This window comes from Octodon degus, unplaced genomic scaffold (assembly GCF_000260255.1).
Source record: "Octodon degus isolate 3935 unplaced genomic scaffold, OctDeg1.0 scaffold00118, whole genome shotgun sequence".
Lineage (NCBI taxonomy): Eukaryota > Metazoa > Chordata > Mammalia > Rodentia > Octodontidae > Octodon > Octodon degus.
In genome coordinates this window covers 78,280-92,407 of record NW_004524694.1, presented here as the reverse complement: position 1 = coordinate 92,407, position 14,128 = coordinate 78,280, and the positions used below count along the sequence as shown (strand labels likewise).

The 14,128-nt window shown below is 40.5% G+C and overlaps 1 pseudogene across 1 annotated transcript; it reads left to right on the top strand.

Moving 5' to 3' along the window:
• Nucleotides 1–12,230: 12,230 nt before the first annotated feature.
• Nucleotides 12,231–13,664, top strand: LOC111812247 (annotated as a pseudogene). The gene has a single exon (XR_002817800.1). The product of XR_002817800.1 is annotated as an AP-1 complex subunit sigma-3 pseudogene (transcript).
• The last annotated feature ends 464 nt before the right edge of the window (nucleotides 13,665–14,128 follow it).

Sequence of the window (14,128 nt, the reverse complement as noted above, 5' to 3'; positions counted from 1 at the left end):
AGAGGAGAGAGGAGAGAGGAGAGAGGAGAGAGGAGAGAGGAGAGAGGAGAGAGAGAAGATGCCTCATAGATCTGGGTCCAGCTGAGCCTGGCTTTGGTCTGGCTCCTGTGCTGGACTTCCTGCTGCAGCCCATGGAAGTAAACCCGCTGTGCCCCACTGGCAAGATGTTCTGCTTCTGGATTAGATGGCTGGGTCTTGCCCCTTGACTCTCTGCTGGGAGTTCCACCAAAGGGTTCCACACCAGGCATGTCTGCTGAAGGACAGTCCAGTGGGGGACGGGTCCCACATGCCGGCCCTGTATGGTGCACCACACTGGCTGTAGGGAAGGTTGGAAGGATCTTATTTCACCATTGCATTTGATAGTTTTGTAGGTAACATCAATCTAGGTTGGAAGTTTTCTTCTTTTAGGACCTGAAATATGGTCAAAGTTCTTCTCGATTTGATGGTTTGTAAGTGATCTGTCTCTTCTCTCTGTTGGATTTTAATTCTATTCTTTTGCTACATATTATGTATCTGGGTGTAGATTTATTGTCATTATGGCTGTGTGGAGTTTTACATGCCTTGGTTTTCTGTACATCAGGCTCTTGAGTTTGGAAAATTTTCTGCTAGTACTTCTGCAAATAGTCTGTTTATGTCATCTGTGCTGTCTCTTGCTGCTTCATTGACACCTATTATTCTTATATTATTTTTCTTTGTATCATCTTGTAGTTGCTGAATTGTTGTTTCCTGGTTCTTTGTTAGTTTTAAGGGATCTTTTCTTTCATGTTCATGAGCTGCACCACTGTCTTTGAGGTTTGAAATTCTATCTTCAGTTTCTTTCTTTTTTATATTATGGTGCCGGGGATAGAACTCAGGACCCTGCGTTTGCCAGGCAAGCACTTATTTTATTTTATTTTTTTAGGTAAGCACTTATTCTACTAAGCTATCTCCCTGGCCCCTAGCTTCAGTTTCATTCAAGTGGTTTTGCCAACTTTCAATGGAGTTCTTAATTCCCTGGATGTCTGTTTGAATCTGTTTCATGCATTCTCATTTTTTTCTTGTATTGTTCATTCAGTGTTTCCATCAGTTTTCTATTGTCCTTTAGCTATGCTGAGAAATTCTTTCACAAGTGTAATTTCTTTTTGCACCTGAGAGATTATTTCTTTCTTTCTTTTTTTTTTTTTAAAGAATTATTCATTCATTCATTCATTCATTCATTCATTCATATTGTGTGTGTGGCCAGCTCAGCCCACCAGGGGGCGGGGCTGTCTGGCATGTGGTGCTGGGGGATTGAACCGCGGTCCCTGTGTTTTGCTTAGTTTAGCTTGTTCTAAGTAGGTGCTTTAGACCACTGAGCCATCTCACCAGCCCCGTGAGAGATTATTTCTGATCTTATTTCTTCTATAGCCTGATGGACTTTTTTTTTTTTTAACTTCAGTTGCTATCATTTCCAAGATTTCAGGTGTGTGGTTTCCAAGTTCTTGTATATCTTTGTCTGCTGGATTTGTTTTGAGTGGGATAGAGGATTGAGATTGACTTTTGCTCCTGTGCTTTGGCATTTTAAAAACTCCCAGTAATGTCCCAGAGTCCCACAGGCCACCCAATATCTGCCAAAGTTCTTAAATCATTCCAGAAAAGCTCTGCACCTGCTTGCACTGGGCCCAAAGGTCGCAGCTCTCCTGCATTATGCCTGCATGCTGGTGGCTCCTAAGTTCTTAAATGCTTGGACCAGCACCAGCAGAAGCTCCATGCCTGTGTGCGGGGGCTAAGGAACATCGGAGTTTACCAGAGTCCCACAGGCTGCCCAGAGTCTGCCAAAATTCTTAAATGGCACCAGGAAGGCTCCAAGCCAGCTCTAATGTAATGCAGCTTCATATCAAATAGTATCATCATACGCTTTTGCCTGCCTTAACCCTATTGTCTTTGCCAAGGAATATATCCTTCTGGAGACCATTCTCCATACAGGAAATTCTTAATTTTGAGGGAAGGGATCATGTAATTTTTTTAAACTATGGAGTCTCTCCCTCTCCAAAATGAACATATGTGTATACAGAATACTGTAAAGAGTTCACAGTCCTTGTAGACAGTAACCCTGTTCCTCTTCCCCCCAATCCCAGGCAGATGAAGCTGGGAAACCCTCTGTTAAGGATTCCTGCTCTAATCAGAACCAGAGCTCCAGAGAGTTCTATCCCCACCCATCACTGTGTATTGTATCTTCCTCCGTGGAGGGGTTATGCTCCTACTCGTGTCATCTGTCAGGTCCTCTCTCGGTTCACCCATGTCCTCCCTCTTACAAACTTACCTGACAGCCAGCTTCACTTCAACTGCTCAGGCTGCCTAATCAGCTTACCCCTCCTTGAAACACTTTCCTTGTGATCCATGTCATCCACCTGGCCACAGGTCACTTGCTGTTTATTATCCTGTAATCCTTTCATGTTGAAAATCTGAATTTTCAATATTCATGGCTGAATTTTGCCCTGCCTCCCTGCTGATCCCTGGACCAGGACCCCTTATTGCTGAACAGTGATGTGGTTGTTGTTTTTGTTTTTCTATTTAGATGCAGAATGTCCAGTATTAAGCTTCAGAGACCAGTGAGACTGACCCACATTCAGGGCCCAGTTCTGTGGCTCCATAGCTCAGGGTCAGTGCTTTTTTTTTTCCTGTTCTCTTAAAAATGACCTATAATGTATATGCCACCAGATTCACTGTTTAGAAGCATACAGTTCAGTGGAACTTAGTATAGTCACAATGTTGTACAGCCATCACCATTGTCTAATTTCAGAAGGGTTTCAAGACCGTAAGAACTAGTTCACTTTCCACTAGTTCACTTTCCTTCTCTATTCATTTGCCTATTTATTTATTTAAAGATTTATTTATTTATGTGTGTGTGTATGTGTGTGTGTGTGGCCAGCTCAGCCCACCAGGGGGCGCGGTTGGCTGGCATGTGGTGCTGGGGGATTGAACCGCAGTCCCTGTGCTTTGCTAAGCTTGTTCTAAGTAGGTGCTTTAGACCACTGAGCCATCTCACCAGCCCCTGCCTACTTATTTTTAAAAATTTAAGACAATGATTTACTTACTGGCCAACATGCTCTTATGAAATGGCATATTTCTTTGGATTAGAAAGGCTAATTAGTCTTGATATTTCATAGAAATGGAAGCATACGAGTATCTGGCTTCTTTCCTTTAGCATGATATTTTCAGGGCTCATTTATATCATCCTGTGTGTCAATACTTCTTTCCTTATTATAATAATAATCTTATTATAATATACTATTATTTTTTTGAAAAAATTTTTATTTATTTATGTGTGTGTGTGTGTGTGTGTGTGTGTGTGGCCAGCTCAGCCCACCAGGGGGCAGGGCTGGCTGGTATGTGGTGCTGGGGGATTGAACCGCGGTCCCTGTACTTTGCTAAGCTTGTTCTAAGTAGGTGCTTTAGACCACTGAGCCATCTTACCAGCCCCATATAATATACTATTCTTAATACAATAATATTCTGCTGTGTGGTTGTGCCACATTTTGTTTGCTCCAGAATGGGAGAGTTTTCAAACCTTGGTTCTGGTTCCTCAGATACAGATTGAGGCACATGATGATCATATCTCATACATTTTTAAAAAGATGGGAGACACTCTTCCAGGTAAAGTGCTTAGTACAGAGTATGACACAAAGCTGGTGCTCATGCTGTGAATACTGTCATTAATGTAGTGTCTCCCTGTTTCCCCCACTGCATCATATGGTGAGGGACTGTGACTTTATGCACCTTTGTATCCTCAATGCCTGGCATGTGGGAGGCAGCAAATGAATACATGTTGATTGAACCCTGCTTGAGAGAACCTTAAGTTATTTGAAGGAATAAATAGGATTTCCAAGTTCTCTTAAAAGTTAGTTATGAGTACACATAGGTACTTACAAATATATTGTAAAAAGAATTAAGATGAGTTATGTACTTATACTCCACAGGGAATGTGATGGTTATGTGCTACAAACAGGTATTAAAAAATAAAAACTGGAAAAAAAACCCCCTTCAGGTACCTTGCAAAAAAAAGTCAAATTTGTTTAAAAGATGTAAAAAAGCTGTAGTTGTACAGTGACATGTCAGATAAACTCATGGTTACTTTCTGTTTAAATTTTGATCCAAAATTTATGGTCTGCACCTGTGGTTTTCAACTTGGCTGTAAATGTGGATCACACAGGGCCCCCTCGTTCTTGAAGAAACTCAGGTGTCTCTGATTTCTTGGTGTTCTGGATGGTTCAGATGTGAGCCAATGGTCCATACATTAGGTTCTCTCAGAATGAATTCACTTGTAAGATTTTTTATTTGAGAGGGAGGGAGGGAGAGAGAGAGACGGAGAGGAGAGAGACAGAGGAGAGAGACAGAGGAGTGAGAGAGATGGAGGGAGGGAGGGAGCCAAGTTGCTGGGAGGAGGGAAGGGATTTCCTGGGACTCTCTTAGGTGCGTTTTCTGTTTATTTCTTTGGCATATATGTAGGAACTCTACCACATGACTATGTTCTCTCACTTTTATCCTCTCATTCTCCTCACCCAACACATACCTCCTGGGTGTTCCTGGTGTTTTACTATCCCTCCAGAAATAGAAAGCCAAATGCCCATCAGCATCCAGAAGAGAAATAAAGGGGATACAGTGAACCTTTAATGTGTGTCTCAATTTTTGAACACTTGATAAATAGGCCATTCATAGTCTTTCCTAGATAATCAAAAACTCCATCAGTACAATTACTAAGTTATTAGTAGTGACATGGAGCTAAGTATGTGTTTTTGTTTTCTCCTCCAAATGAACAGAATAACTTTAATAGCCTTGAACTGGGTTAACTGAATTACGTTAACTTTGTTTTATTTTCATGGAAGTGATTTCTCTGCATTGGAAGGTACTTTGTTGAGTCAATCTGTATTTACTAAGCACCTTCTCTATTCCAAGCAACAATAAATGAAACAAGTTCCATTTGTGTGAGCTGGGGTACTTGGCTCTACTGTGGCCTTGATAAAAGTATTCTTTTCTGTTAAGAATCTTTTCTCTTAAGAAAGTATTCTTTTCTCTTAAGACTCCCCAGGACATTGTACTCTTTGAAAGACGCATAGTTCACTCTGCTGGAGACTGGCTTCCTCTCTGAGAAGACCTGATCTGGAGCAGAAATGTCTGCTTCCCTCTTGCCTCACTCCCTGAGAGGCCAGCAGGAAGGATTTCTCCAAAGAGGATTCTGCCATTCTTTGCTTTTATGAGAAGTGAACGCATAGATAAGTAGTGCTGTTTTGCACCACTCCACTCATTCCTCTTTCAGGAACTGTTGGGTTTAATTGTGGTTTGCACTTTAGATTCATAACCTATGTATGATGGGACAAATGCAGAAGGTGAGCTGAGGCCCTTGTGCTACTCACAGAGGCCGCTAAGCAGCCGTAGGCCTTTGAGTTACTCACCAGTTCCCTTCACTCCTTCTTTTCTTTCTACTCATCTATTTAGGCTCCACTGTACAGACCTGGTGCTCTCCTGGCACATTTTCAACTCTGCAGCTGAATGGGACACAGTCTCTTCCTTCAAAGCACTCACAGGCAAGCAGAGAGATGAACGTCACCACATTGTGATGCTACATGTACAGAGGCAGAGATTATTTTGCTCCCTCAAGCTTGTTCCAGCAGCTGGCAGACTGGGAAGGAACACAGAAGTGTGTCAGTGAAGCCTGGGAATACATGGGGAGAGCTACAGGGATTGGTGGATGTCGTTGGCTAGGACATTGTCTATTGTGCAGAAAGTTTCATGTGTTGCTGAGAAGAATGTGTACTGTATGATGTTATTGTTGAGTGAAACACTGTAAATATCTATTAAATCCATTTGATCAAAGGCTTTGTTCATCCTATTTCTTTTTTTATTAATTCTATTGAGAAAAAAATTGCAATGAGACAAGCTCAAAACATGTTGATAGGAGAGTATATACGGATTTTGTATATACAGATATACAAAATATGTACTTTTGTATATATATTTTGTATATACAGATACAAAATTGTCCTTCATTTATATCTCCTTTTTTTGTTTAGCTTTGTCAGAGATGGGTATTCCATTGCCATGTAAATATTGTAGGTACATGAATTCAGTAAAATATCCCAATGTAGTCCAGTAGTCCACAATAGTAGTGGGTTATCCACAGGACCGGTAATGTCCGAATCTGATGAGTTGAGCCTTCCACAGCTCAGTATATTAACATGGCTTCACTTTTCATACCTTGTTTCTACACTTTTCTCCTGGATGATTAAGGCCAAGATAAAGCAAGACCTATATAATAAGAAATGTAACTTTTGTATCCGACATGGTCAGTCAACTCCCCTCAGGACTTATCCCTAAATCCTGTACCGCACTTTTTAGATCCTTTGTCAGTGTCAACTATGTGGATGAGTCACGGCATTGCTTGACCAGTTTGCTCTCTGTGAAAGCCTGAGAGAATGTTTTCTCTCCATATGACTCTTTAGGCACACACTACATCATTGATCACTTTCCTCTGTGGCCCCATAATTTCCTTAATCAGAACATTTGGGACACAACTGAGTTACATGATGTTGCAGTACAGGTTCTCCTGTGTCCTGAGTCCTCACTGACCTTGGAAAGCTAGGGCCAAAATGTTGGCTGTCCTTGCAGCCCTTCTATTTCTCTAATTTTTAGTCTGCAAACTTAGGTTGTTAACTCTCTAGAAGAGAAGCTTATTATTGCCCTACAGCATATGCAGGTGGGTTTAACCTCACTATCTGTCTGAATATAAAAAATCTTAGGCATAAAATGAAACATGTATTTTCCATCAAGTATTGATATGTTAAACTTTAAGTCTTTACTGATATAGAAAAAGAATTTAAAAAATTTTAAAACTATGAATAAACAGTTACATATTTTTACACAGAAATTTAGAAATCTAAGCATATATATCATTGTAACAGGACAGTCCTGTGACTTTTTTCTTCTTGTCTCTTTTTTTCATTTATTACCCTTTTTTTCTGCTATTTTCTTTCCTTTTTTATGTGTTTTGTACAGGGTCTCACTATGCAGCTCTAACTCGTAGTGATCCTCCTGTTTTCAGCCTCCCCAGTACTGGAATTATAGTGGTGCATGACTACACCCAGTCTTGGTGGCTGGCTCAGCATGCCTGGGGTCAGGACAAGCATGGCATGTGGTGCTGGGCATTGAACCCTAGTCCCTGTGCTTGCCTAAGCAGGCACTTAGTCTGCTGAACTATCTTGCTAGCCCTCTGCTATTCCTGTACTGAATTTTTTTTTTTTTTGGTCTAGTTTATCTGTTTGTGATAGTGGGGTTCCCTACTATATTTGTGTTTATGTTTATCTGATCTTATATCTAATAGAACTTGTTCTATGAAGTTGGAGATATCAGTATTTGGTGCAGATGTTAACAATTGTTATCTCTTCTTCTTGAATTGTTCCCCTAACCAATATGTTGTGACTTTCTTGCCTGTTCCAATCAACATCAGCTTGAAGTCCACTTTGTCTGAAAATAGGATGCCTTATTTTTGAGTTCGTGTTGCATGAAATATTACTTCATAGTTTCTCATTTTCAATCTGTTTATTTCTTTTTTGGTTAAATGTGTTTCTTGTACACAGCATACTAGTAAATTTTGTTTCTTCTTCTTTTTTCTTTGTTTCTTCTTTTTTTAATCTTTTATTTATTTGGTACAGGGTCTCCCTACACAGCTCAGACTCGTAGTAAATCTGTCTCAACCTCTCCAGTGCTAGGATTACACACGTGTGCCACCACGTCTGGTTTCTGGGGTCAGCAAGGCATATCTGGGGTCTAGGGCTGGCACGGATGTGGTACTGAGTATCTGGTACTGGGAATCAAACCCGGGTGCTTGTGCTTTCTAGACAGGCACTTAGACTGCTGAGCTATCTCCCCAGTCCCAAATTTTGTGTCTTGATCTATTCTGCCAATCTGTGAGCACTTCTTCACCTTGAGAGTTATTGCAGAAAGGTATGGACTTATTCCTGTCATTGCGTTACTTTCCCATTGCTAATTCCTTTTTTACCTTCTAGTGAACCACTTACTGGTTATGGTTTCTATCTAGATGCCCACCAGGCCCCATGTGGGAGTTTTAGGTGATCAGATTATGGGGGTTTGATAGTCATCAGTAGACTGAACCACCGAGGAATTTATAGTTAGATTTGGTGTTGGGAGGTAAAGCCTGGGGGGAGCAGGTGAGCCACTCAGGGAATGTTCTAGAAGGATATGCTTCCCCCTCACCCCTGATTTCTTCTTGCTGCCGTGCCAAGAGCTCTTCCTCTTTTATGTTCCTCTGCCATGCTGCTTTGCCTTGGAGTCAGCCAACTATGGACTGAGGCCTCTCCAGTCTCTGAGCCAAAACAAATCTTTTTGTTTTGGACTTGTGGGTGTCAGGAATTGGGTTTCAGCAATGAGAAAGTAATTAAGACATCACCCTGATGGATGTAGTCATGCTATTAAACATTTTTGTCATTGTGAGCTTCATTGTCTATTTCTAGGACATCCTTGAGAATTTTTGGGAGAGCTGGTTTGGTGGTCATGAACTCTTTAGGTCTTTCTTGTCATGAAAATATATTATTTTTCCATCAATTTGGATTTTTTTTTGGCTGGCTCAGGCTGCCTTAAGGGTGGGTCTGCTAAGGCAGGGGAGGTGGGGATCAAACCGCTGTATCCTGTGCCTGACTATGTTTGCATGAGCAGGCGCTTAAACAAAAATTGGGAAGGATTTTTTTTTTTTTTTTTTGGCTTCTCCATCAGTTTGGGTAGGTGCCTTTTGTGCTAGCTTCTGATTTTTCATTAAGTCTATTTAATCTTAGATTAGTCTTTTTTTCATTTTCTAGCAGATGTTTGATCCACTGTTCATGTTTGGTTGCTGTTTTCAAGATATCTGTCACTGAATTGTCATTGTCAGCAGCCCCATCTTCTAGTTCTGACCTTCTCTGCTCACACTTGTCACTTCTTCTGTCCATACCTGCAATAGAAATTTTAATCTCCTGAATTTTTATTTGGCACCTTTTTATGGACTCTAATTCTTTTCTATGATGGGCATTCATGCTATGTATCATTTTGTTTCACTCTGCTAGTTTTTAATTATTTTATTAGGCCCATTATATTTTATTTCAATTTGCAAAGCACATTATTAGTCTGTTTTAAAAAAAATCTCCATTATGTTTTCACATAATCTTGTTGTCTAGATTTTGCTCTCCCCACTCCCTTTTCCCCATGCATTGGCTTTTGACACTTTGGAGATTTTTTTCTTTGTTTCTTTTTTTTTTTTGTATTAGGGAAGGGTCTACAGGGTGTCAGGTTCTCACTACTAGATGGGACTTATAGTGATCTGCCTGTTTACAGCCTCCCAAGTGCTGGGATTACAGGCGTGCACCACCACGTTCAGTCTCAATCTCTGTTTCAATGTGCCCTAGGGGCTGGACTGGCACTGCAGGCCCAGGGATCAAACCCCCTGCCCTTGTGCCTGCTTACAGGTGCTTTAATTTGCTGAGCTAACTGTGGAGTTTTTGGAAAGATTTTGTTGCCTTATCTTCTCATGTTTCTAGTTTTTTTTTTTTGGTCTTGGGTCTTGCAGGGTGATTATGGTTGAAGGTTTTGTTGCTAGTGTGAATATCTCTTTTATTAATGTGTTTTTCACCAGTGCTCTCTGGGCAGGGCTAAAGATAGGCTTTTGCCTCTATCCTAGACTCCAGCCACCTCCATTTCTGTGAGAGGGGATGTTTCAATGTATTTGTTTGACTGGGAATAGTTGTCTGGGAATAGGCTGCAGCATTATTAATGGCAAGAGGGCAATCTAGATAGTGGCATATGGAGAAAAACCAGTTAATAGCAACAACTACGTCATTCTGCTTATAGTAATAAGATCAGCAAGAGCAATACATTGGAGACAGATTGGATATTGACATACCCTAAGAACCAATAATATACCACCTGTAACTATAGAAAAGAGATCTATAATCGTAGTATAAATACCAAGACAAACTAAACATTTACCTATAGTAAATATATATTAAATGGAACATTACTTTCATTAACAACAGAACAGTATTGAACAGTAACAGCATGGAATGAAGTAGCTATCTAAAGACTCACAAAGTTTAGTAGTTATGCTAAGAAAGGTAGAGGGGTTGGGGTGCTGGAGAATCGAGTAAAGGAAAATTGCAAAAATTAATAAGTGGAAGATTAGAAGGAGGAGAGAAAAGTAAGATAGGGAATCCTGTTGAGGAGTAAAAGGATTGATGGTATTGGGAAAACAGTCACAGAAAAGAACAAACAAGAAAAAGAGAAACAAAGAAAATTTAAAAAAAATAAGGAAGAGGGAAAAGTCAACATGGGAAAAGAAAATAGAGAGGAAAAAAGGTGCAAAAAGACTCCCCTCTTCCCCCAAAACAAATGTAAGAGAGAAATGAAATAAATTGAGTAAAAAAATATTCCCCTGTGTTGTTGAATGAGTAGTATTTTTTTTTTTTTCCAAGATCTGCAGTTTTGTAATCCAGCAAGTCAAGATTTTTCTCCACCTAGCTTGGTTGGTGAGGTTCCCACCATGTTTTAGAGGCCTCTCTGTCTGTTCACCTTAGACAGTGGTAACTGTTGGAGCCAGGGCACGTCCTTGCTCACGTTGGTAGCAGGTTTTTTATTTTTTGTGGAACCGGGGATTGAACTCAGGCCCTTGTGCCTGCCAGGGATGTGCTTATTCTACTGCGCCATTTCCCTGGCCTCATGTTGGTAGCTGTGAAAGCAGTCAACTTTCTGGTCTCTGCTGGCCATAGGCCAGGGTGTAGGGGCTCAAGAAAACTGGTGGACTTATTGGACCTGTTTTCTTACTATGGAGATCAGGGCTGACATCCTTCCCAGACTGAGTTTAAACTCCCCAGGTGGTCTTTGTTTAGCCTACACCTCCCTGAGGCAGTCTCCCAAATCCATCTCTCATTCAGTCACTGGGATGATGACATTAGGGTCCCTGAAGCTGGTGGCCAGGTCCATACTTTCTCCCTGTGTCTCTTGGCCCTTTGGGTTTACTTTAACCCTGGGCATTGGCCTTGTCCATGATTAAGTGGGCTGGGTAGTGTGTGCCTCCGCTGTCCTGTGCCAAGGAGAAGCTAAACATAGAGCTGGCTTGGGGCTGGTGAGTGATTGCAGCTGGGCAGCAGAGGCTGCTGTGCCAGCCTGCAGGGGCAGCCTCGTGTACTCTTTTTAACATCTCCTGGGAGTTAGGTATTGTTACTATTTCAGTGTTACAGATGGAGAAACTGAGATATGGAGAAGCTTAAGTACTTTGCCCAAGGTCACAGTAAATGACAGGGGTGGGACTAGAAGTCCAACAGTCAGGTTCCAGAGCAGTGCCCTTAACTTGAAGTAGACCAAGAAACAGAGGCAGGATAAAGGAGAAGCTGGGGCACACCTGTGCCACTTTTGTCACCTGTCACATTTATAAGTGAGAAGTCTTAAGTTTTGGGAAAACACACTGAAGTGTTTGTTCTTTGACAGTGAACCATAGAAATTTCAAACTAGAAGATATAATATACATATTCAATTTGGTGAATTCAAAAAGTTCTCTTGGTAGCCCTTTCTCAGGCCTCTCTGGGAAAGTCCTGGGGTCCACTGCTCACCCATCAGTGCCCCTCTCCACAAGTAAACATATCAGCCCTGATTTTTTTTATTTTTTAAAAATAATTTTGTTGAGAAACAAATAGCATTGAGACAGGTTCAAAACTGATTACTAACACAATTTCAGTAATTAATACATTGCATATCGTTGTCTTCTTAGTGGTTATTCATAGTACAAGATGCAGACATGATATCCTGTCCACAAACACTATTAGAACAACTCTTTCTATTCACTGATTTAAGAGAAAGTAGCTGTATATCTCTTCTAACTACTTTTAATATACAGATAGGAAATGGTCCTTCATTTGTATCCCCTTTTTTTGTTTAGTTTTGTCAGAGAAGGGTGTCCCATTGTTGTTTAAATATTGTAGGTGTGTGAATTTAGCAAAATATTCCAATATAGTCCAGTAGTCCATAATAGTAGTGGGTTTTCTGTAAGACTGGCAATGTCAGAGTTGTTGACTTGAGCCTTTTACAGCTCAGCATATTAATATGATTTTACTTTTTATACTTCATTTTTATACTTTTCTGCTGGATGGTTAAGACCAAGATAAAGCAAGACCTTTATTACAAGAAATGTAACTTTTGGTGGGAAGCAGCCATGGTCTGAGCGGCGCGCCCCTGCCAGCCCCGCGGGCTTCTGCGCTGAGCTCCGGCCTTTGAGCCCCGCGTCCTGCCGGCAGAGGGGGCGGCAGCCCGGCCACCATGATACAGTTCATCTTGCTCTTCAGTCGGCAAGGGAAACTGCGGCTGCAGAAATGGTACACCACCCTCCCCGACAAAGAAAGAAAAAGGATCACCAGGGAAATCATTCAGATCATTCTCTCTCGGGGCTACAGGACCAGCAGTTTTATTGACTGGAAGGAGCTGAAACTTGTTTATAAAAGGTATGCTAGTTTATATTTTTGCTGTGCAATAGAAAACCAAGACAATGAGCTCTTGACGCTAGAGATTGTGCATCGGTATGTGGAGTTGCTGGACAAATACTTTGGAAATGTCTGCGAGCTGGATATTATCTTTAACTTTGAAAAGGCATATTTTATCCTTGATGAGTTTATAATAGGTGGGGAAGTTCAAGAAACATCTAAGAAAACTGCTGTGAAGGCCATTGAAGAGTCTGACATGCTACAGGAGACGATGGAAGACTATATGAACAAACCCACATTTTAGCCATGCATCTACTTGAGGACTCAGTGCTCTGAGCTGTGCACAATGAAGAAACAACACCCTGTATCCAGTCTTGACACAGTCTTTAGCACCATGCCAAAAAATGACTTAAAGGGATTCTTTATTAACTAGCAAAAATGGAAGTTGGTTAGCATAGTACATTTATGCTGGCTACATGTCTGTATTGTACTGTATGTGAGTATTTACCCCGCCTCCAGCTGTTTGAAATGACTGTTGCCTAAGCCAATCATCTAGTGATTTGGAATATTTTAATTCCATATGATATTTCCAAGCTAATTTCAAAATATTATTTGCAGTATATTTGTGTTGCATTTGATCTTTTACTGACGATTTGAAAACCATATTGGCTAACCCATGATTTTGAGTGTAAAGTGTACCTTCTATCGCTGTTTCCCTTCCTAAGTATTTAGTTTTCTAAGTCGTATATGAATTCAAAGTTATGTTAATAGTTCAGAGTTCATATATAATGGTAAGCATATTTAATAGACTCAATAGTACTGTAATTTCTGGTCAGATACAATGTATCTGATGTTTATGTCTTGAATTCTTTTTTTTTTTTTATAGGATGTGAATTAAGGAAGATAACCAAAGAGAATATAGAATTTAACACATGTTTTTGATGCCTTAGAAGCTTCTGTGTAGGCTGAGGTTTTTATTTTGGCTTTTGATTAATATAAGGAACATTTCAAGAAGTTTAGGTTTTCTACAAACTCCATGTTTAGAGCTCAAAAAATTTTGAGATACACTGTCTATGATATCCTTTATTATAAAAGTAGTATGATAGCATTTAATTATAGTAGCAATAATCATTATTGCTATTATGACAGTCTCATATTTGAGCCATGCCTATTGACTTGAGAGATTTTGTTTAATTTTTTTTTTTTGTAACTTGAGAATCTCAAGGCATTGCTTATGGAGGCTTTATTATCTTTGCAGCCTAGGCTCTAGACGCCTTGCCTCTTTCCACCCCACCCTCTGAATAAGTTATTTGCTGCTGACCATTATGATTGGGCACGTCACTTTCATGCCCCCTAGAATGAAAATGCTGCATAACTGGTACTGACTGTGATGAGACATATTTTGGGGAAATAACTCAGTATATTCTGTATCAGTTCCTACCTCTGACCTTTCCCTATTCTTATTTGATGATAGCTTCAAAGTCTAGTGTCACTCAGTGGAAGCTTGGGGACCCTGTAGCACTTTTCCCCAGGCTCTTGTGTTCCACAGGTGACCCCTTGTGGGAGAACCTTGGAGAGCATAGTGGCAAAATGTCATTTTTGTTTCAACTGAGCAAACATGCTTTGGGGGAAATTAGCAAGATAAGAGCAGAAGAAAA